This window comes from Aythya marila (assembly GCF_965140915.1).
Source record: "Aythya marila genome assembly, chromosome: 1".
Lineage (NCBI taxonomy): Eukaryota > Metazoa > Chordata > Aves > Anseriformes > Anatidae > Aythya > Aythya marila.
Genome location: NC_139042.1, coordinates 37,144,326 through 37,166,790, shown reverse-complemented (window position 1 = coordinate 37,166,790; position 22,465 = coordinate 37,144,326).

Below are 22,465 nucleotides of genomic sequence, written 5' to 3'. Positions count from 1 at the left end.
TACAATCAAACAAACAAAAACAATTTTTTGTTTGTCTGTTTGTTTAAGAGCTCAGTACTTCAGTACTGTATCATTGCTAATAACTCTGAAACTTTATCTATTCTAACAAGTCCAAGAGTCCAAACAAAAAGTTTTTTATGAGGTTACAGGGTCAACCTGTAACCTTCTGTAAAGTCAAAAAAAAAAAAAAAAAAAAAATTGATAAAGAGACAGCTCTCCAACTAACAGCAGGTAAAACAGTCACAGAAAATTGGGCAAGGGGAATGTAGTTCAAAGGACACAAAATTATTTTAAAATGCCCAGCTGACACTGTTGTGCATCTGTTAAATTGGAATTAGATCTACTGTTATACACGTAATTTGATAAAAAACTCATACAAATTTTTGAAATTTAAGGTCTCTGACACATCATCCTTGATTGTGTATTACTGACAACTGATATTTTGTTCTGTGTACCTTAACAGAAGAGTATTGGATCTCCTGTCTGTTTATCATCAAGTATTGTTTTTAAACTTCACATAGGAAAAGACTTAATTACAGAAACTCATCAGTTCTTTTAGTATGTAAAACATTTTCCAGGTGACTGACGAAATTGTAAAAGCAAAACAGTCCTCATCCTCACCACCAGTAGTTCCATATTCCAGTAGTCCAAGGAATGATCTAATAAGACATTTTGAATACACACAGGAGAATGAATTTTTACCTCTTTTGGGGTGACTTCTTTACTGAAGATTTTTTAGGTATATGAAGAATATAAAATTGTCTCTAAACTGTGTAGAATCAATTCAACAGTATCACAGCATGACAGAAAAGAAGCAATGTTATTCATATTTGTATATGATTGCTTAGCACTTCACTTAACTATCATATGTAGTTTATTATATCATAGCATTTTTGTATATATGCTTGAGAACAGATTTTCACCTTTAGATCAAATAACTGAAAAAAAAACAAACAACATAAACGTCCATCTCTTATGGAAGTTTTCCGTAGACTCTAAACTCTAAGTTTCTTTTTTTGACAAATAAAACATAAAAAACAGGTGATACAAAAACAAATAAATAAATAAATAGATAAAATAAATAAATAAAAGCTAATTAATGATGATTGAGGTTTTGGGGTATCTTTTTTGTTATTTTTATGCAAACAATACTATAATATCAAAATTAAAAAAAAATACGGTGCCTTAATTAGACACTTTATAAATGTTTAGTGTGAACGTTAGTTAGATCCTGTGCTCATTGTCATAGTTAGTCCCTGTGCTCATTGTAGGGATGAGTCCCAGCTGACTCTGTGGTGAGCACCCCAAGAAAACACCCCAAGACACAGACAGGGAGAAGATCATGGGGATGGGCCTGATGTCACACCTCTTGATTTGCCCTAAAAGATATGGAAAAGTGCTGGTGTCTCAACCACTACTAGAGCTGGGGGCAATAAATAGGAGCATGTGCAAATCTGGATTTTGCAAAACTTGCTATATACCAGCTACTTCAGCTGGCTGGATTTTATGCTGGATCCAGGATTGGTGATTTCCCTCTCTCTTCTTTCCCTCCAAGCTGCCAAGTAACACTATGCCTACCTTGCTTTCTCATAAATTCATGTAGTTCACCAACATTATGTGAGTGCCAACATTAACAGAATGCTTGTTCTCTGCATTCCTACTAAAGTTGATGTTTATTCTGAGACCTTCATTGTTATCTCACTTTAGTCCACATAAAGTGGATTTGTGACTCAGAGTCCCTCTCCCTCTTTATCCACATACACTTCCCACAGCTGGGATGTGACACTCATATATGAATGTATACAAGTCAATGCTGTACCATAATTAATTTCATCTTTATAACAAAGCAATAAAAAAATTATGATATTTTGTGAGAACCAAACCTATGTAAATGTTAGGGGTTTGATTTCGTTACTTTTCTTGACACACAAAATACCTACATTTCTTTCTTTTTTATTTCTTTTTAAATAATATTTTCAATATTTTTCAAAAGTATTCAAATGTTAAATTCAAATTTTTATCAGTGTTATTTTATATTCAGCACCCAGTAAACTTTGGGGTATTTGTTTAAACAATTATAGTTCACAGTTACAAATTTAATTAAGTAGGTTTATTTGCACAGCAGTTTATTTGCATAATGTATTCTGTTTTACAGTAGTCTACATTCCCATGGTATATAACAAAACAGAAAAATCTTATTTTTATTATGGTATTTTTGACCAGTTAATCAAGACTATGTTCCAGTTACAATAAAGCAAACGGAACACTGATGTAAAACGAATTTTCTAGTGTAACATATTTTTAAAGAAAGTTGAAAGGAAGGAATGATATTAGCCTGGTCTCCATCAATAGCAAAAATAACATTTATGCTACCATGTTCCCATCTTCTGTTATTGTACTGAAGTTCATCTGTCACCTCTGTAATATATGTCCCTCATTAATAGCAGCAGTGACTTTGAAAATCATTTTTACAAAACACATAGATACTGTATCTTGCTATGAAGATGGAACTCAAAAATTATGAGAATCACATAATAGTTGAGATTGGAAGGGACCTTTGGATGCTATCTTCTCCACCCCCTCTCCTCACCCACATAGAACAGGTAGCCCAGGATCATGTCCAGATCTCTTTTGAATGTCTCTGAAGAGGAAGACTCCTCAACCTCTCCGTGAAACTTGTGCCAGTCACAGTAAACTGTTTCTTAATGTTCAGATGGAAATTCCTGTATTTCATTTTGTGGCCATTGCCTCCTGTCCTGGCACTGGGCACCACTGTAAAGAGCTTGACTCCATCTTCTTTGCACCCTCCCTTCAGGTATTTACAGAAAATGATAAAATTCCCTTTGAGCCCTTTCTTCTTGAGGCAGAAGAGTCTGAGGTCGCTCATCCTTTCATCATAGTAGAAATGCCCCAGTACATTCAGGGTGCTTCACTGAACTCTTTCCATTAGATCTGTGTATTTCTGGTACTGGTGTACCCAGAAGAAGAAGCAAAGCTGAAACTCACTCCAACGGTTATTCAGAAGAAGTAAAATATCTCAGGAAGAAAGAATCTCATAAGCTAAAGGGAGCAAGTCTACTAAGCAACATGGTGGATAAAAGCAAAATTTCAATGCAATTCAGGTATAGAGATTAGATTCCTGTCCCTAAATCTACAATATCTGAGGAAGTCTTTCCACTAGTGTCAGAAACCTCTGCAGGATAGTACTGTGCTAGACCATGACATAATACTTTGCTCTGTTGGGATCTCTATCTTGGTGTGATATATATATACAAAGTTATATATATCACACAAAGTTATATATATATAACTTTGGGAGTCAGTAGACTACATTTCCACCACTGTCGCAACTTTATAGTATGACAGAGGTATTTACAGTCAGGTCTACTGGCACAGAAATTTTAGTGCGGTTACCTTGTCCTTAAATTTTCCCTTTGGCTCTTAGCCTTTTTGACCTTCCATCTATATTAGACGAATGTTATGAATAAATGGAAATAACACCATTACTGTTTAACATAAAATCTCTGCATTTCTTAAGCTTCCAGAATGGTATGCATAAAGTAAACATGTATTTACTCTACTTATACATTAAGATGATTATTCCAGTATATGTAAGCATACAGAAAATGACAAACAGCAATATTATGATGACAGAGGAGAAGAACAGACTGATAGACATTTAGAAAAGCTTTAAAAGCAGTTTGGATTGGAGAGAGAATCACTGTCAGGATCATCTCTATTCCAGGTAAGTACGTCAGCAAGCAGAAGGAAAAGTTCAGGCATGATAAGTTGTGCTGTCTTCTCTCTCAGTCATTCAAAAATTATCAAGTTGTTCTTTGCTCCTAGGGTTTTAGTGTTGCTCTAATACTTATATACAAACAACATTTAAAATAAGTGAAAATAAGTGAAAATATTTGTATAATGAACAATTATAAAGTGATAGACTACCATTTTACTTGCTCAAATTCATGTTTTTAACATTTAGCATATAACTATTCAGCATTGATCTGCATTTTTTTTTTCTCTCATATCAATTTATCTCTTTGCTATAGGAGAACCTTTTATGATTATTTTATGTGGAATAATTGTTTCTAGAGGTACTGTGGATGTGTGCCCACTACTGTGGTCTAGTGCCCACTAGAGTCAGTTTTTGTGCCTTACTGATTTTTTAACCTTTTTGAGAAACTGATAAAAATATATATTGATATATATAATATATATGTATTTCACTGGTGCAGAAAACACTGAAAGCAACAAAAACAGAAAGGAAGTCTTCATCAGAGTCTGAGCAAAATACAGTTTTAAATGAAAGCCTCTGATCTTCCCTTTAGAGCAAATGTTAACATATCTAAGAAGAATATGGACTTTAAATAATAAATAATCCTGTAAATCTGCCTTCTGTCTAATAACTGCTTACATTACTTTGTAGATCACAAAATGATTTAAATTCTGATTTATGGCTGGAACTTTTCATCTACTGATATCCAAAACATTAGATCTGGTTTAGATGCAAAATTAAAAAAAATAAAACTTTCAGAATAATATAAATGTGATAGTTTCATATGTACATTACTTGTCATCCTGAATTTCAGAAAGCAAAGAAATTATTCATCAGGAGTTGGACTTGATGTTCCTTATAGGTCCCTTCCAACTCAGGATATTCTATGATTCTATGATTCATGCAATTTTCTTTATTCCATTTTCCATTTTGTTAACAACAGATAAACCACATTAGTGGATACAATCTATTACTGGACTTTGAAATGTATCATTGTGCTTATGCTACAAAAATGCAACATTTATATAAGTTGTGATATATCAAGTTAGCTTCTAAAAGAGTGAAGGCTCATGAACTACAAGGGAATCAAATTAAATAATCATTTACAGCAACAATCTCCAGCAACATCTACAACAACAAATTCAATAAGACAAATTCACTTTGATGGAACTATGTCCATCATAGATTGTGTATGACTAAGTTAACTATTTAGAAATAGAGCACTATATCATATCATTCTATACAAGTGTTACAGAATACTTACAAGAAGAAAAATATGGGAGCACATTCAGTATTTCTGATATTGATTAGATGTAACAAGGCAGGCAATGGTATCTCCACCTCAGCTGCAAAATGAATGTTATAATTCTCCAGAAAAAGGTGGCAACAGCAACTATGACAGATGAATGGCAAATATATTGTAATGATTTACCAACTGCCTGTTAAGGACCACCTCTTGAGAATATTTGACTTTTAAAAAATTCCCATTCCTAAAATGATCCAGATTATTAGTATACAGATAGGAATTACTGAATGGAAACACTCTGAATATTTGCTATTTCAAAGTACCTTCTCTATACTGATTTACATTTATTTTCTTAGACCTGATGAGCTCAGGTCTTTCTCAGATGATTTTCATTTGTCCTGAAATTTGTCTTCAGATATTTTCTCTTCATCTTTGATATTGTCAAAAAGTCATCATGAAGAGAAGCACTCTCTGGTTCATGTATTTAAGAAGAGCAATAAGAATCTTTATTAAAAGTAATGAAGCTTAAAAAGGAAATGGAAAATGCACAAGAAAAACATTAATCAAGTCATTGATTGAGCAGCAATGATCCAATCAATCCACAATCGTATTCACAAAATATGTGCTATAGCAGTAACTGAGATTTCTCATACTATAGTAGTGGTCCAGGTTTGATATCTAGTGTTCAAAGTCTGATACTTCACTTCAGATTCCTAAGAGAAGTCAAAATGCTACTAGATGAATGTCATGCATGTCATTTGACATGCAAATGGTTCTTCTGCAATCCCCATTAAGTCTTTATATCACTTGAATTCATAGGCACAAATTTTAGATATTTAAATATCTGATTTAGGAACCCAATCACTCTACGTTAATTGCATTGAACAAAAGTCTAAATGTATTTAGTGTTAAATTAAAACGCAGGGAAGAAAATTAATTTAATCTAGAAAAATAAATGGTAGGTAGATGGAGATCTACCTCGAGAGTTGTACTAAATTACTTGGATCTTTCTATAACTATCAGAGAAAGATAGTCATCAACAGAGTGCAGTTTCAGTCTGCTTTACGTAAAAATGAGTCACATCAAAAATGTACCTACTTTTATCCTGAGATATTTATATGAATTATATTATTTTAGCACATGAACACTCAAAAATTATGAATGTTAATTATATTCCCATCGATGTGAAATAAGATGGCACTTTGTTAGTTAATATATGTATACATATATACATTCAACCCAATATATTAAAGCTTTCTATATATGGACATAAGGAAATTTTCAGTAAGCCTGTTTGAAAAGTATCGTATTTCCAACCCTAGAACTATGGTCATTTATTTTTGAGAGGCTGTGTGGCCTTTTCTCTCTCTCCCAGAACACTCTATAGCAATGTTTAATTTACCAATACGGATATAGCTCCTGCTTCCTAGCAGTTCCTTCTGACATTGTTAGGAATTGCCAAATGCCAGATTGTCCTTAAGATATAGTCATGTCTTTCTATAGCTATATCTTCCTTGTACTCGCATATATCCTGGTGGGTTGGTTTAAAAAAGTGGACTGTCTCTGGACTATATTTAGATTTTACTTAACTATTTCTGCATGTGTGGAATAGTTCACTTCAGTGATTACACACACTAAGATTAAGTGATATGATAAGACTGCAATGAGTTTGGCTCCTTCTAGGTTACCCAGTGCTCCAGCAATGTTGAAATGTCCTTAACATGTTCAAATATCTCTTATGACACAACGTGTTTTCCTATTTTAAAAATGTCAAGAAGCTGCAATGACCTTCCCTTATTCTAAACACTTGGAACAAAGCCATCCTACAAAAATAAGAATTGTTTTAAAGATATAAAGCAGGGGCAAATTGTGGCATCTCAAGTGAATTTGATCTAGAGAGACTCTGATCATTGTAGACTTATACGACTTGAATACAATGCAGATGCATCTTCAGAAATGCAGCTACAGATCTTTATTACAAAATATAACTTAATAATTAATAATAGTTCTTATAGTACCACAGTTTTTAGAGGTACCTGTTTATGTTTCATTCGAGATCACAGAATCACAGAATTGTAGAGGTTGGAAGGGACCTCAAGAGATCACTTGGTCCAACCTCCCTGACAAAGAAGATTACCTAGAGCAGGTTGCCAAGGTAGGCATCCAGGTGGCCCTTGAATATCTCCAGAGAAGAAGACTCCACAACCTTCCTGGGCAGGCTGTTCCAGTGCTGTCACCCTCCCCGTTCACATGTTAGTATGGAACTTCCTGTGCTCCATTTTGTGGCCATTGCCCCTTGTCCTGTCCCCAAGAACCACTGAAAAGAGGTTGGCCATATCCCACACTTAAGAGGTATGTAAACATTGATAAGATCTTAACATGCATTTTTTTTTTGCTTTTTTTTTTTTTTTTTTCTATAAATACAAAATTTTGTTCTTGAAACAAACAACAAAAAATGTTTTGTTTTCCATTATAGCAGATTGTGTTACCCTTGAGATTTGTGTTTCACCTTTCCAGAGACTGTATTACAATATTTAATAAAACTCTTTATTATATTAATTCCTACAGGAAGTATGTTTGCACCCTGCAGATATTTTGTTGTTTTGATGTATGCTAGAATGGTTTCAGTAGATCAGAAGATTATAAATTGCTAACTCCAGAGTTGATTGAAACATAGCAGCACTATAAATCTTTGTGATAGATTTTCTTGTGTCAAAATTAGGTCAGCTTTATTACTTACTTTAGGTTTATTTCTTTTTGTATGAAATGGTATCAACAATAAAACAAGCTAGTTTACACAGTTGAGTATAAAATTCTTATTTACTTCATGAAGTCCTGGTACTAGAAACATTTATAGTGTTTTTATCAGAGTGTCTTAGGTGTATTTGACATCCTCTTTCAGAAACCATGCTCTATGCAAAAGTGACAATGCCAATTAAATCATAGCACAGATATTAAACACATTAATATTAAACAGAGGCTTATAGGTATTTCCTTCAGAAGAAATGCTAGCTTAATGTTCTGAATATTATATTTATGTCAGGAGAAATAATAATAATAATATAAAAAAAAATGGACCAAAATTGATAAGAAAACAAATAACGGTTAAATGTCTTTGTATCCAGAATTATAGAATTATAAGCATTGCTGGGCACATTTTTTCGCTAGCTCAATGTTTACATTCATTTTAATACTACATCTGAACCATTATATCTTACAACAGGTGACTGGGTATAATTAATCTTTTCTCTTCAGCTGACACTTGTCTTTGACCCTGCGCTGCCCATACAAATGTTTAGCAGTGAATAGGAAAATCATTCCCATTAAGTATAATATCTCAATCCACACTTTCACTTGTAACACAGGTTAGGGAGTACAGCTGGGCCAAAACATAGATAAGCGTGTAATAGAGGGAATCTAAAACTTCTTGGTCCTGCTTTGCCACTTGGAAAAAAGTATCTTTTGAATGATGATAAATACAATGTGTCATATATGAGGGTGAAAAAGAAAGGCAGGAAGGGGTTTCCACCATTTTAGTTGTTGCTTCCATTTCTACCCCGTCTTTTTTTTTATTATTATTATTATTATTATTTTTCATGTTAATTCTAATATTTTATTTATATTAAAAGAAAAACAACAACAACAACAACAACAACAAACTAATAAGACAATTGAATTACTCAGTTTTACTCTCATACAATAACCTGGCCATTCCTTTTATAGGTTTTCCTCTTCTAAAAGCTGAATAGCATACTTCAGCCTAGAGACAATTGTCTTCTGAACATATTATGACATTGATAAAGACCCCAAACAAGTTGAATGGCTCACCCCAAACTGTAGAATGGCTCTTCTACAGGAAAAGTTTCATATAATAAAAGTGTATCTCTGAATCAACTAGGGAAAATTTATGGCTCTCCTATAAGTTTTTTTTTAAAATAACATGCATGTCAACATAAAGTAGTGTTTACTTTGATACTATAAGTAAGAATACTCCCACTGTAAAAAGAATCAGTTTGAATTATAGAAATTTCTAGGGACAGCATGATACAACATTTTAGTGAAGAACACTTTATCAAATTTATTAATGTCAAACCTTGTCAAACATCAGTGCCTCAGTAGTTTATTTCAGCATATTTTTATGAAATTTACAGTTTCATAAATATAAATATTTGTTTTATTTTGTGTATATGCATGTTTTTGTTTTTGTTTACTTATCAAACTGCTGTGTAATGCAGCAAGCAGCTAAACACCACACAGCCATTCACTCACTGCTCCCCAGTGGGATGAGGGAGAAAATTGGAAAAAGAGGTAAAACTCATGAGATGAGTTAAAGACAGTTTAATAGAACAGAAAAAAGGAATAATAATAATAACAACAACAATATAAAAATAAGTGATGCATGGTGCCTAGCAAGATCTCTGAGCAGTGACAACCCCTTTGCCAACTCCTCCTAGTTTAATTGTTCCGCATAACGCCATATTGTATTGAATATCTCTTTGGACAGTTGGGTTCAGCTGTCCTGGTTCTGTTCAGAATAAAGAAAATAGAGATTTTAATAGAGAAATTTTAATAGAGAAATGGTCACATATGACACTTCCAATTCATACGGTAAATTTTCCTTAGTATAATATTATGCAAATTGAATCTGACCTACAGGTCCTCTGCATTTCCTGTTTCTGAATTACTCTTAAATTTATAAATAGTCTATATGACTTTATCTCAAAACATCTTGCAAATTTTGGGAGGCTACATATTTCATCCTTCAGATAAAATTTTACAGGATCCCTTTGTCATAAAGGAAAAAGTGCTGGTTACAGCAGTGCAAACACTGTCATTAAATTTTCTCTGCTCCTTAACAATGACCTAAACAAGCTGAAAAGGATGAAAGTGCACCACAACCCAAATTTTAAACTTTTCGAAATTCAGTTCATTGTTCATGCTTTGTTATTACTTTTTAACTACAATACTGGTACCCATAACATTACTAGATCAACAAAACATCATGATGTTTTTAATGTAAAATTTTCAGAAGTGAAGCATTTTCTACATTTGAAATTAGTATCAATGTCCCAGTATGCCTAATAACTTGTTTCCATTTTATATTCTTCAGATCATAATTACACGTCTCAAATGCTATTCAAGAATCTGGTTTTACTAACTAGATCTTTTTAACTGAAATAAAATAAATAAATAAATAAATAAAACAATGCACATCACAAATGATGATGCTGCTGCTGCTGCTGCTGATAATAATAATAATAATAATAATAATAATAATAATAATAATAATAATAATAATAATAATAAAATTCTAAGTCTTTTCTTCAGTAGTCAGTTTTAACAGTTGTAGTCACACACTCCCAGAATCAATGAGGCTGCAAGGGATCTATAGCATTAATCTTCAAGTCCTCTGCTAAAGCAAGCTCAGATTGAGCATATGGCACAGGACCATTCAAGATGTCCCCAGGGCTGGAGACTACAAATTGAGCAATCCATCCTATTGCTCAACCATCTTCACAGTAAAAATGTGTTTCCTGATGTACAGATGTACATCATTTTACACAAGAGATGTACATCTCTTGTGTTCCAGTTCATGCCCATTGCCTCATGTCCTGTCACTGGGCATCACTGGAAAAAAAGAAAAAAAAAAAAAAAAAAGCATAACTCAGTCCTTTTCATAGCCTCCCACCAGGTTTTTATATACATTGGTAGGATCTCCCTTGAGACTTCTCTTCTGTAGGCTAAACTGTTCCAATATAATGGCTCCAAGGCAGGGGGCAGGGGGGATTTAAATTACCTTTATAGTTCCTTCTAACAACAAATCTTCTGTGATTCCATTCCAGCCCCCTCAGACTCATCATGTCAGATGTTCCAGTTTCTAAACCATCTCTGTGACCCTGTGTTGTATTTGCTCAAATAAATTCATATTCCTTTTGTAGTGAGGAGCCTAGAACTGTACACAGTTCTCCAGGTGTTGCCTCACTAATGTTGAATCCCTCCCCCTCCCCCTTCTAGGAGCAGGCTATACTTCTCCAAATGCAGTGCAGAATACTGTTAGTCTTCTCTACCAGAAGGACACACTTCTGGTTCATGATCTGATGTTCTGTTGTCCACCCCAAAGTCCCTCTCTACAGAGCTGTCTCCCAGGCAGTTGGTCCCAGCCTGTACTGATGCATTATGTGGTTTCTTTCAAAGTGCAGGAAGTTACATTTGCCTTTGTTGAACTTCATGAGTCATGAAGTTCAACCTACCTTCACTCTTACCAGCCTTTTAATTCTCCAATAGAAAAATCCTTAAGTATTCATCCATCTGGCAAATAAATAAATAACAACATATTTCCAGTCAGCCATACTGCTGACCAAGTTACTTGGTTTCTACTTTCTTTCACCTTGTGATAGGATTAACCTGTGCTTTCTTTATTCAGAAAGAAAGTTTATATATAAATTATTATATAAATTATTTATTCTTATGTAAAGTTTATGTAAGAATATAAACTGAAATTAGAATGAAGTGGTCAGGTAGATATTTGTAGATATTTGTAGGGGATGGTTTGCTTTTTATTACAGCTTGTTGCTTTTTTTCTTCTCGATATATATATATGAAAAAAAAAAATCGTTAAGGAACTGTACAAAACAAGCCAATAGTAAAAAAAATAAATATGTGGTAATTAAAAATGGAAAAAAAGACATTCAGTAACACAACTTCTTTTATGAGGGACTTGTGTTACTTACTTGTCATGTACTCAGTAAAAATATACCCCATAATTTAAAGAGGTTGAAATGCTTAGCTATTGTCTATTTATGCTAAATTTTTAACAAAACAATGTTAATCAGACAGGGCCTTAAACCAAAAGCTCTTCTAGAAAATAATACCACATTGAACCCTCTACAAATATGAATGTTGTGGCTTTTTGATTTGTTTGTTTATTCTTTGTTGTCCATGTTTTACCTAGTTTTCTTTAAAAAATATATATAAATAAATAAAAAACCCTGCATTCTTCTTACACAAAGTTCTTAATGGTTTCTCCAGGCTATTGTTACTGTCAGTATATTTGTCACCTGTCATGGTGAGGATCAGGCTGTGCACAGAAATTCTTTTTCAGTGTATATGGGAACAGATTTCTTGGCAGTAATGTTAGGACACATCTAAAATAAGAAATGCTATAAGAAATGGTCTCCAAGTAAGTCAGCATTTATCATGCCTCAGGATTCAGCTTGAGAAAGCCAGACTTCTGTGTTCATTCCTCCGTAGGTTATTTCTTCATTCCTATATTTTCCCTCTCTCTCTCTTCTTTTCATTTGTTTTTCTTTCCCTTCTTCCATTCCTTCTTCCTTGTTTCCCTACCTCCCTTCATTCTTTGTTTTTCCTTCTCTTTTTCTTTCTTTCTATTTCTGCTATAGCTATTGTTTTCATGCTTTCATATAACTAAACTTTTTATTATTTTCTATTCATTGCATAATTCTGGTATAGTTTTTGAAATTCACTTTCCAAGAAGAAAGAGAAAGAGATATAAAGATTTATTGTTTCCCCATCGTGTTATAAATTAACTCAGATATATTTACATTGGTATTATAATGTTCTCTCAAAATGTTTTTTTTTTTTTTTTTTTTTTTTCTGCTATAGCCAAAACTTAGCTTTCTGTAAAGACAGGGTGGAAATCAATAGTTAGTTTAAAGTATGTTTTTAAAGTTTGTTGAAAACAGTCTTAAATAATTGTCAGTACACATATATTATGAAAGCCTTATGGACTTAACTGTTCTTTGAAAAACAGTTTAGTAGAAGAATAAATATTGGTATCCAGCCTCCATCACCTGGATATTCCATTTTTACTTAATGCTAGGCTAATCTTCAACCAGACGTCCTAATGAGAGTGCATGCTGTGACAATCTGCTGGGTAAGCTACTGTATACAGAGCAATTTCATTATTTTTAATATATGTGGTCTGGCAATTAATACTTTATGTTTCTTTTTGCTTCTATTTCATCAAATTTCAGTAAAGATCCATGAAAAGTCAACTACGAAGAAAAAAAAAAATAGAATGATATAAACTTCTTTGTAGCTTTACATTTATAAGTCATTTTTTGTTAGTGTAATTTAATTTGCTGATAAGCACCTAGGACTTTTTGTGTTGTTGTTCTTAGATTAGTAATGCCTTCTCCTAACCCAATGTGCAATAGCAATTTTTATCTGTTCATTGTTTCTTAGCTAACAAAATAATTTTCTACATATATCTTTCCTGTGGAGTTAATGTAGTCATGATGGTTTGAAACAGCAAGAATCAAGATCTAAAATGAAAAATAATAATAATACTATTATTCAGTAACAATAAAGCATTATAAATTTAAGGTAATAATTATTTGAATGTCTACTTTAATCTAAAATTCAATTTCTTATGGTTTTCTCAGCATATCTAGAGCAGACAGTGCAGAAAAAATGTAGAAGGTTGGGTATTCCTACAACATCAGAATTTCAACTTGTTGCTGTAGTCGGGCAGGGTAGAGTATTCCTTCTACTTTCATTCAGATTATTCCAGACATTTTGCATTCAGCACAGGTCAAAATAGAGCCTACCAGAAGGTAGGCTACGCCTACTGAAACTTTAGTAACTCTTCTTAGTCATTGTTGTATGACAAATGTTTTGCTCCAAAGAGTTTTCTGACCTTAATAATGATTTCAGACACCTGAAGAACAGAAATGGGTGTTGAACATTATAATTATTCATCTAAAATATTATTTGACCAGAGTTGTTATGTCATTCAGATGGCTTTGTATATCTCCACAAATCAAAATATTATAAAATTGAATATATGATTGATTGAAAAGCACATGCTATCATGATAATAATAAATGTTACCTACAACTTTAAAACAACATACAGTGCAATTTGGTAATGGCCATATGAACTTAATATGGCACATAAAATCAATTTAAACCATTTTTGTTTTTCTAAAATTTGTTGGGAAAAAAAAAAAAAATTTACCTAAACCTCTGATTCAAATTAAAATCAAGGGGAGTTTTTCCCTATCTCTTAACCTTAAAGTTATTATTTAAAAATCATGACACAGTTGCCATATTTTTACAATTCTTCACTTCAAATGAATCTTTTCTATTCATGAACAGTACTAAGAATATAAATCACATTATGTTCTTTATCTATCCTTCCTTCCTTCCTTCCTTCCTTCCTTTCTTTCTTTCTTTCTTTCTTTCTTCCTTCCTTCCTTCCTTCCTTCCTTCCTTCCTTCCTTCCTTCCTTCCTTCCTTCCTTCCTTCCTTTCTCTCTTTCTCTCTTTCTCTCTTTCTCTCTTTCTCTCTTTCTCTCTTTCTCTCTTTCTCTCTTTCTCTCTTTCTCTCTTTCCGTGCATGCTGTTCACTTGCTTAAAATACATTTGTTAGGAGTATCATATTAAGCATTATATTTACAGCAAATATATCAGTGGCCAAAATCACATTTCAACTGAAAATTTCCATGATAAAATATTTTCCTTACAATGTCCAATTCCACTTCAGTGTCAGTTGCTTTTTTTTTTTTTTTTTTTTTTGGTAAGGAGATGATTAAAGTGGTTCAGAATGACAAAATTCAGGTGAGAACTATTACTGAAGAATGGCTCATTCACACTCCCTAGAAATTGAATTATATTTTGGAGAAAACTATCAAGTGGAAGATTCAGAACAGAAAAGAAGAGATGTTTTTCTATACAATACAAAGTATCTATAGAAAGCAGGTACAGGATGGAGATGGAGTTTTAAGTACACTTCTGTATACTTAAAAGTGACTAAGTAAACAGTTGCTACCCACCAGGCTATGTACCTGAGCTTGGGGAGTCAGAAGAATGCTGTGTCACTGTAAACTACATATAATTTACCTCCTGAAAATTTATGTATAAGCATGAGTAATTTAGCATCCCCTGTGCAATTAATGTAGGTAAAACAGTGGAAATCCAAATCTTTGTTTTAGATAACTCCAGACTTTAACAATCTAATTTGCATATAACAAAGCCATAAAAAATCAGGATTTCATTACATTATCTAAAATTGCAAAACCAAAAATATACATAAAGTTGATATAAAATTGTATTGGACCTCTTTATGATCTCCCAAACAAATTATGTGATATATTTAGTGCGTATCCATACATATATTTACACACATGTAAATATTTATATATATATAACATTTTTAACCAGAATAATTCATCATTTTGTAAATCAGAAAAATATAAACAATGCATTTCTTTGTGATTTACATTAAAAATAAAACTAAGCATGATTAAGAACTAAGAGTAAACACACAACAATTCTACTAGTATGTGAACCACAAAACAAACAAACAAAACTCCTTAAAATTCTGATTGCATTTAATAAAAATAAAAAAGTTACAAGAAAAATAAATATTGTTTTGTTTTGTTTTCCCCAAGAAAATTCTGAGTTTTAACCCAGAAAGGAAATAGAAGTATCCAGATACATTATGAATGTATTTCATACTTGTAGAAGTTCATTGCTGTACATAACCATTTCCAGCTATCTTTTTCTGTATTTAAAATATAACAATGGAAGGAAACTCACATATTTAAATAAGAAGTGAACAAGGGTACTGTTGCTCTTCTGTGTGTTTTCCTATTTTTTTTTTATTTATTTTTTTTTTTTCTGAAGGCATCATTCAATTTGCCAGAAGTCTAAAATTAAAAACAAATCCAATTTCCATGAAATTTTAAACTTCATGTTGGATGATATACTATTCTCAAATCAAATGGAGTACCATAAGTGTCTATCCTGGTGCTTGTCCTATTTATTATCAAAGACCTGGAGGGGGCAACAGAGTGCACTCTCATCAAGTTTACAGGTGACACCAAGATGCAGTGATGAGTTGATGTGCTGGAAGGCAGAATTGTCATAGAAAGCATGCTAAAAAGGATGGAAAAGTGGATCAACAGGAATCTTATGAAAGAACAAAGGTAAAGTCCATCCCCTTACAATGTTACTACCTGGGTACGGATTGCCTAGAGAGGCAGCTCTGTTGAAAAGAAGCAGGAGTCTTGCTAGACAGCAAGCTGAACATGAGCCAACAGGGTTCCCTGGAACCCTGGAAGCAACAAGGAAATGGAGCCAGGGTCCTCAAAACCGTGCTTGGTGGGAGGATGACAAGCAACAGGCATAAGTTGAAATCAGAGAGATTCAGACTGCCTTTAAGCAGAAACTTTCTCCTTATGAAGAATGCCAAAGTGTGAAGAAGAGACTAGTTCAATCTCCTTGAAGGTTTACAAGCCCTGAGTCCAGGGCTGAATCCAGCCCTGGATCAGTCTGATCTCAGAGCTGGCTCTGCTTGCAGCAGAAAGCTGAACTAGAAACCTCCTGGGGTCCATCTAAACCTGTTTCTATGATGCAATGCAATGCAATGCAAAAAAATAAAATAAAAATAAATAAATAAATAAAATAAAATAAAATAAAATAAAATAAAATAAAATAAAATAAAATAAAATAAAATAAAATAAAATAAAATAAAATAAAATAAAATAAAATAAAATAAATAAATTGAAGCATTAACCAATTTTCTGCTTAAAAAGTCCAGATTTATAAAACAACTCTTACATGATGGCATAAACACTAGTATTTTAGAGGTTAAAAAGATTTATTAAGATTTTTTAAAAATCTGATTCAGAAGTATTTATTTTTGTAGTCTGTAATACCAGATAACATCTAATGACAAGAAATCTATAATAAAACAAGGCCTTACACTTTTTTTTTCCTGAGGTCTAAGAGTAATATTCTGATTTCTTATCCAGCCTATCTTTAGAAGTCTTTATTTGCTCTCCCAAAACTGTTTGTCCTGGGTTAAAGCAGAACTTTGTATTCCAGATGACTACCAAACAAAATTGTTCAAAAATGACAATTCAAGCTAAGTCAGTAAGTATAATTTTTTTTTTTTTTCAAATTTCCGCAAACTTTTCAATACTGTTTCTCACAGTATCCTTCTGGACAAAAAGTCCATCATACAGCTAGACAAATGCATAACACAATGGGTGAACAATTGCCTGATGTGTTAGCCCAAATGATTATAGTAAATGGGGTTACATCATGCTGGTGGCCAATCACTAGGGGGATTCCCCAGGGCTCTGTTCTCAGGCCAGTTCTCTTTAAAGTTTTTATAAATGATCTGTATGCAGATCACGTGTGCTAAGTAAGTTTGTAGGTGATACTAACATAGGAGGAGCTGTTGATTCTGTCAAGGGTAGAGAGGCCTTGCATAGAGGTCTTCACAAAATAAAAGGATGGACAGTCACCAGCTGCATGAATTTTAACAAGAGTAAGTACCGAATTCTGCACCTGGGACAGGGCAACCCTGGATACACTGGGGGGGAGGGAGGGGACGAGAGACCAGAGAGCAGCCCTATGAAAGGAGAACTGGAGTTCTAGTCAATACCAGATTGAATATGAGTCAGAAGCGTGCCCTGGCAGCCAGAAAGGCCAACCATATGGTGTATCAAGCCCATTCAAGGGAATTGATTGTTCCTCCACTCTGCATTGGTATGGCCTCACCTAAGTACTGTTTGCAGTTTTGGGTGTTGCAATATAAGGACATAAATCAATGTTACAGTTGGACTGGATGATCTGGAAGGTCTTTTCCAGCTTTAATGATTCTATGATTCTATAATTTTATTACAGAAAAAGTGTCCAAAATAAGGGCAACAAAGATGGTGAAAGTTTTGCAGGAGAAGATGTATGTGTGGCTGAGGTCACATGGTTTGTTCAGTCAAAGGGTGACTTCATTACAATTTACAGCTTCCTTTACAGGGGAGGGGTGAGGGTGGAGGTTGGGTTCTGATCAGTTCTCCCTGGTGACCAGCAATAGGACCCCAGGGAATGCCATGAAGCTGGGTCAGAGGAAGTTCAGATTGGATATTAGGAGGAGGTTCTTCACAGAGAAGGTGGTTGGGAACTGGAAGAAGCTTCCCAGAGGAGGGGTCACAGCACCAAGCCTGGAAGAGTTCAAGAAGCATTTGGTCAACAAACTCAGTCATATGGTTTAATCTTTAAGTATTCTGTGTGGATCCAGGAGTTGGACTTCATGATCCTTGTTGGTCCCATCCAACTCAGTAGATTTTATGAATATATGATAATTTTAAGTGTCCTCTAAGAAATTTGTATTTCTTTTCCTACCTGTAACAGGTAAAAGACTGTGTTATTCCTGAAATCAACTTGAACAGGCTGGCATACTGTATGAAAATGCAAGATATCAAACTTTTTTTTTTTTTTAAGATAGTTTGAATGTATCAAGAAAAATGCTATCAATAAAATAGCTTTTATATATATATATATATCTTACATTAAATATTTTTTTTTCCTCACCACATATTTAAATTAGAAGGTTTTTTGTTACTTCAAAATACAGGAAATTATATTGCCTATCTTCAGAACCTTCATATTATTAAATAATTTAAATAAAAATATGAATATATTCAAAATATTTACATATGCTTCATCCCTTGAGTATTTTTTTCTATGTTCACTAAATTTATCTGCAAGATGGCAGCTTAATAAAAAGGTCTACCTTTACTACTGCCTTTAACTAGTTAGCTGAATTTTATCCTAGAAAGTTAGCAGTCAATCCACTGCTGCTCAGCTTTATATTATCTTGGTGAATTAATCCTCACCAAAAGAATTATAGTTGTTGCTTTACATCTAAATCTTTGTTAATAAGTGTGAACTTATTAACAAGATGGATCAGAGAACTGCAGTAAGTATTTGGTTTGCCTATATGAAAATTTATGTTAATTCCAAACATGATTATGTCACATAGTACCAGAATTTAATTTCAAGAAAGGATTACATGTAGATTAGCTGTTCTATTTAAAAAATAAAATAAAATAAAATAAATAAAATAAAATAAAATAAAATAAAATAAAATAAAATAAAATAAAATAAAATAAAATAAAAATATCAAATGTATGTATGTGATATTACATCACGAAACAACTTTTATTAGTACTTATATGCTAAAAGATATAAACATTTGGTATATCGCATTTAAATATCATTCAAACAATTCTACAAGTTACTAAAATAATTACTATTTTATGGATTACAGAAAGTTTTAGAGATAGGTATAATGATGAAAACAATACAAGAAGAGAATGCGATAATACGGAATATAACAACCCTTTCTCTACCGAAAGGGTTGTTAGACATTGCAACAGGCTGCCCAGGGAAGTGGTGGAGTCACCATCCCTGGAAGTCTTTAAAAGACGTTTAGATGTAGAGCTTAGGGATATGGTTTAGTGGGCACTGTTAGTGTTAGGTCAGAAGTTGGACTCGATGATCTTGAGGTCTCTTCCAACCTAGAAATTCTGTGATTCTGTGTGTGATAATATGGAACACAATGTGGCACATGTTGGTGCAGCAAGTAAGCTATTTGTTTAGTGACCTGAGGTTGAATTACTAAAGTATGCTTTAATGGGATGTGTTAAAATTATAGTGTTCACTAGCATGTAATATATATATTAGGCTGGACGTCAGGAGGGGGTTCTTCACAGAGAGGGTGGTTGCACACTGGAACAGGCTCCCCAGGGAAGTGGTCACTGCACCGAGCCTGTCTGAATTTAAGAAAAGATTGGACTGTGAACTTAGGCACATGGTCTGAACTTTTGGGTAGACCTGTGCGGTGTCAAGAGTTGGACTTGATGATCCTTAAGGGTCCCTTCCAACTCAGGATATTCTATGATTCTATGATTCTATGATTCTATGATTCTATGATTCTATGATAAATATATATGTAATATATATATGTGTGTTATATATATATATATATATTTTTTTTTTTTCCTGCCCTTTTATTTGTTTAATTTGTTTTATATCAAATACATAGAAAATCATAGATGGAAAGGGACTAGTTAGATTAGTAATGGGATGTGGTCAGTATTTAAGAACTGAAGTGTACAAAGGAAAGTTTCTAAAGAAGGTTGGCAAATCTTTACTAGCCTAATAAAAATGTAATTCTGGAAACTTTTGTAAGCAAAGCAAACAAATACTATTCTTTTTTACATCTACTGCTCATTTCTCTTTTCACATAAGAAACCGAGTCAGGGTCAAACACTCTTGGAATGCAGAAAATGTATAGAAAATGGAAAATTCAGACAGAAGCCATTGGAACTCCGAGAGTAAGGAAAAAAATGATAACATTTTGTCAAGTGTTCAATTTCTGTGTAGCTTTTTTTAAAGGAATTCTCAATTGTCTCTTTATCAAAGAAAGGTGCATGGTGTACAGGATCTTCAGCCTTAAACTTTTGCATTTAAGCATGGTGGGAGTTTGCCACAGACAAAGGATCAGACTACATAGAAGACAGTTATTTGACAAACTGAAACATCAGTTACTCAGTTTTTGTTTTTTATTTTTCATCTTCCTTACTCTTGATATTTGTCAGAATTGCTTTGTTTTCATTTACAGTGTGAGACTGAAAAAGGGAGGTCTACAAGAAGAATATTTGCAGTAGAAATGTTTTATATGATCACTCTCAAAGTGGATTTTGATATTTAGATAAATACCCTGTAGCTCTGAAGTTGAAAGTTTTAATGCTCTGGAAACAGGTTTTCTGAATTGAGAACATAATTTTCTTCAGACTTGAAAGAAAGATAAGTTGTCACAGATACATGTATAACCTCATGTTATATCAAGTTATATCACCTTATATCAGTTATATCACCCAAACAATCTCTGCAAACCCCAAAATGCATCAGATTTAGATGGGAGCAGAAAACCCTAGCTAGGTTTCAGGTGCAAAGTATCAGTACTTTGGCTTCCAAATGAAATTGGGGCAGGCTCAAAGATTCCCTTAATATCTATAGGATATATCTATCATCTTTGCTTCCTAATACCATTGCTTCTCTCATTTAGGTTGCTATTATATTTTTTAATATGCATACAAGAATAGAGTGCCTTAAAGTGCCATTGCAGTGTAAGTTTTAACAGCAAGTGGATGTGGAAAATTTTCACTGATGTGGAAATTTTAAGATTGGTAATAAAAAAGTATGGGGTTAGCTATGGTTGTGGTGGTGTTCTAGGCAGTATAGAGAAAGTTTTACTTAGGGAATTCCTCAGTAGAAAAATGGTCAAGTAGAAATCTGGTTATCTGTTGAAAATAAACACTGAGATTATGCAATCTGACTCGAAGTATAGCAATACTCTTTTAAAACACTTCCTTGCTGCTCTCAGAAGAAACATTACTAACTGCCAAAAATGTCTAAATTAAACTCCTTGAAGTAAGAGATCATTCTTATTTGTGTTGAGAAGATACCATATTTTAGGTACATCACATCACTAATTAAACACTATCTGAATGTCCTTGTGTTTGTGACTGTGATTTGGACTTTGTGTGCTGTTTTTCTCCCTGACAAAAATTATGTTCAATTATATTCATGTGTTCATTCATATAATTCATTCATATTTCTGGCTGCTCTTGGCTTGGACTGGCGCACGCTTCGTTGGGTTAGAAACTGGCTGGATAGCTGGGCCCAAAGAGTCGCGGTGAATGGAGTCAAGTCCAGTTGGAGGCCAGTCACTAGTGGCGTCCCTCAGGGCTCGGTGATGGGGCCGGTCCTCTTTAATATCTTCATCGATGATCTGGACGAGGGCATTGAGTGCACCCTCAGTAAGTTTGCAGATGACTCCAAGCTAGGCGCGTGTGTCGATATGCTCGAGGGTAGGAAAGCTCTGCAGGAGGATCTGGATAGGCTGCACCAATGGGCTGAGGTCAACTGCATTAAGTTCAACAAGGCCAAGTGCCGGGTCCTGCACCTGGGGTGCAATAACCCTAAGCAGAGCTACAGGCTGGGAGATGAGTGGTTGGCGAGCTGCCAGGCAGAGAAGGACCTGGGAGCGATGGTTGATAGTCAGCTGAATATGAGCCAGCAGTGTGCTCAGGTGGCCAAGAAGGCCAACGGCATCCTGGCTTGTATCAGGAACAGTGTGACCAGCAGGTCTAGGGAGGTGATTGTCCCCCTGTACTCAGCTCTGGTGAGGCCACACCTCGAGTACTGTGTTCAGTTTTGGGCCCCTCGCTACAAGAAGGACATTGAGGTGCTTGAGCGGGTGCAGAGAAGGGCGACAAAGCTGTTGAGGGGTCTGGAGAACAAGTCCTGTGAGGAGTGGCTGAGGGAGCTGGGCTTGTTCAGCCTGGAGAAGAGGATGCTCAGGGGCGACCTTATTGCTCTCTATAGGTTCCTCAAGGGAGGCTGTAGCGAGGTGGGGGTTGGTCTGTTCTCCCACGTGCCTGGTGACAGGACGAGGGGGAATGGGCTTAAGTTGAGCCAGGGGAGTTTTAGGTTAGATGTTAGGAAGAACTTCTTTACTGAAAGGGTTGTGAGGCATTGGAACAGGCTGCCCAGGGAAGTGGTGGAGTCACCATCCCTGGAAGTCTTTAAAAGACGTTTAGATGTAGAGCTTAGGGATATG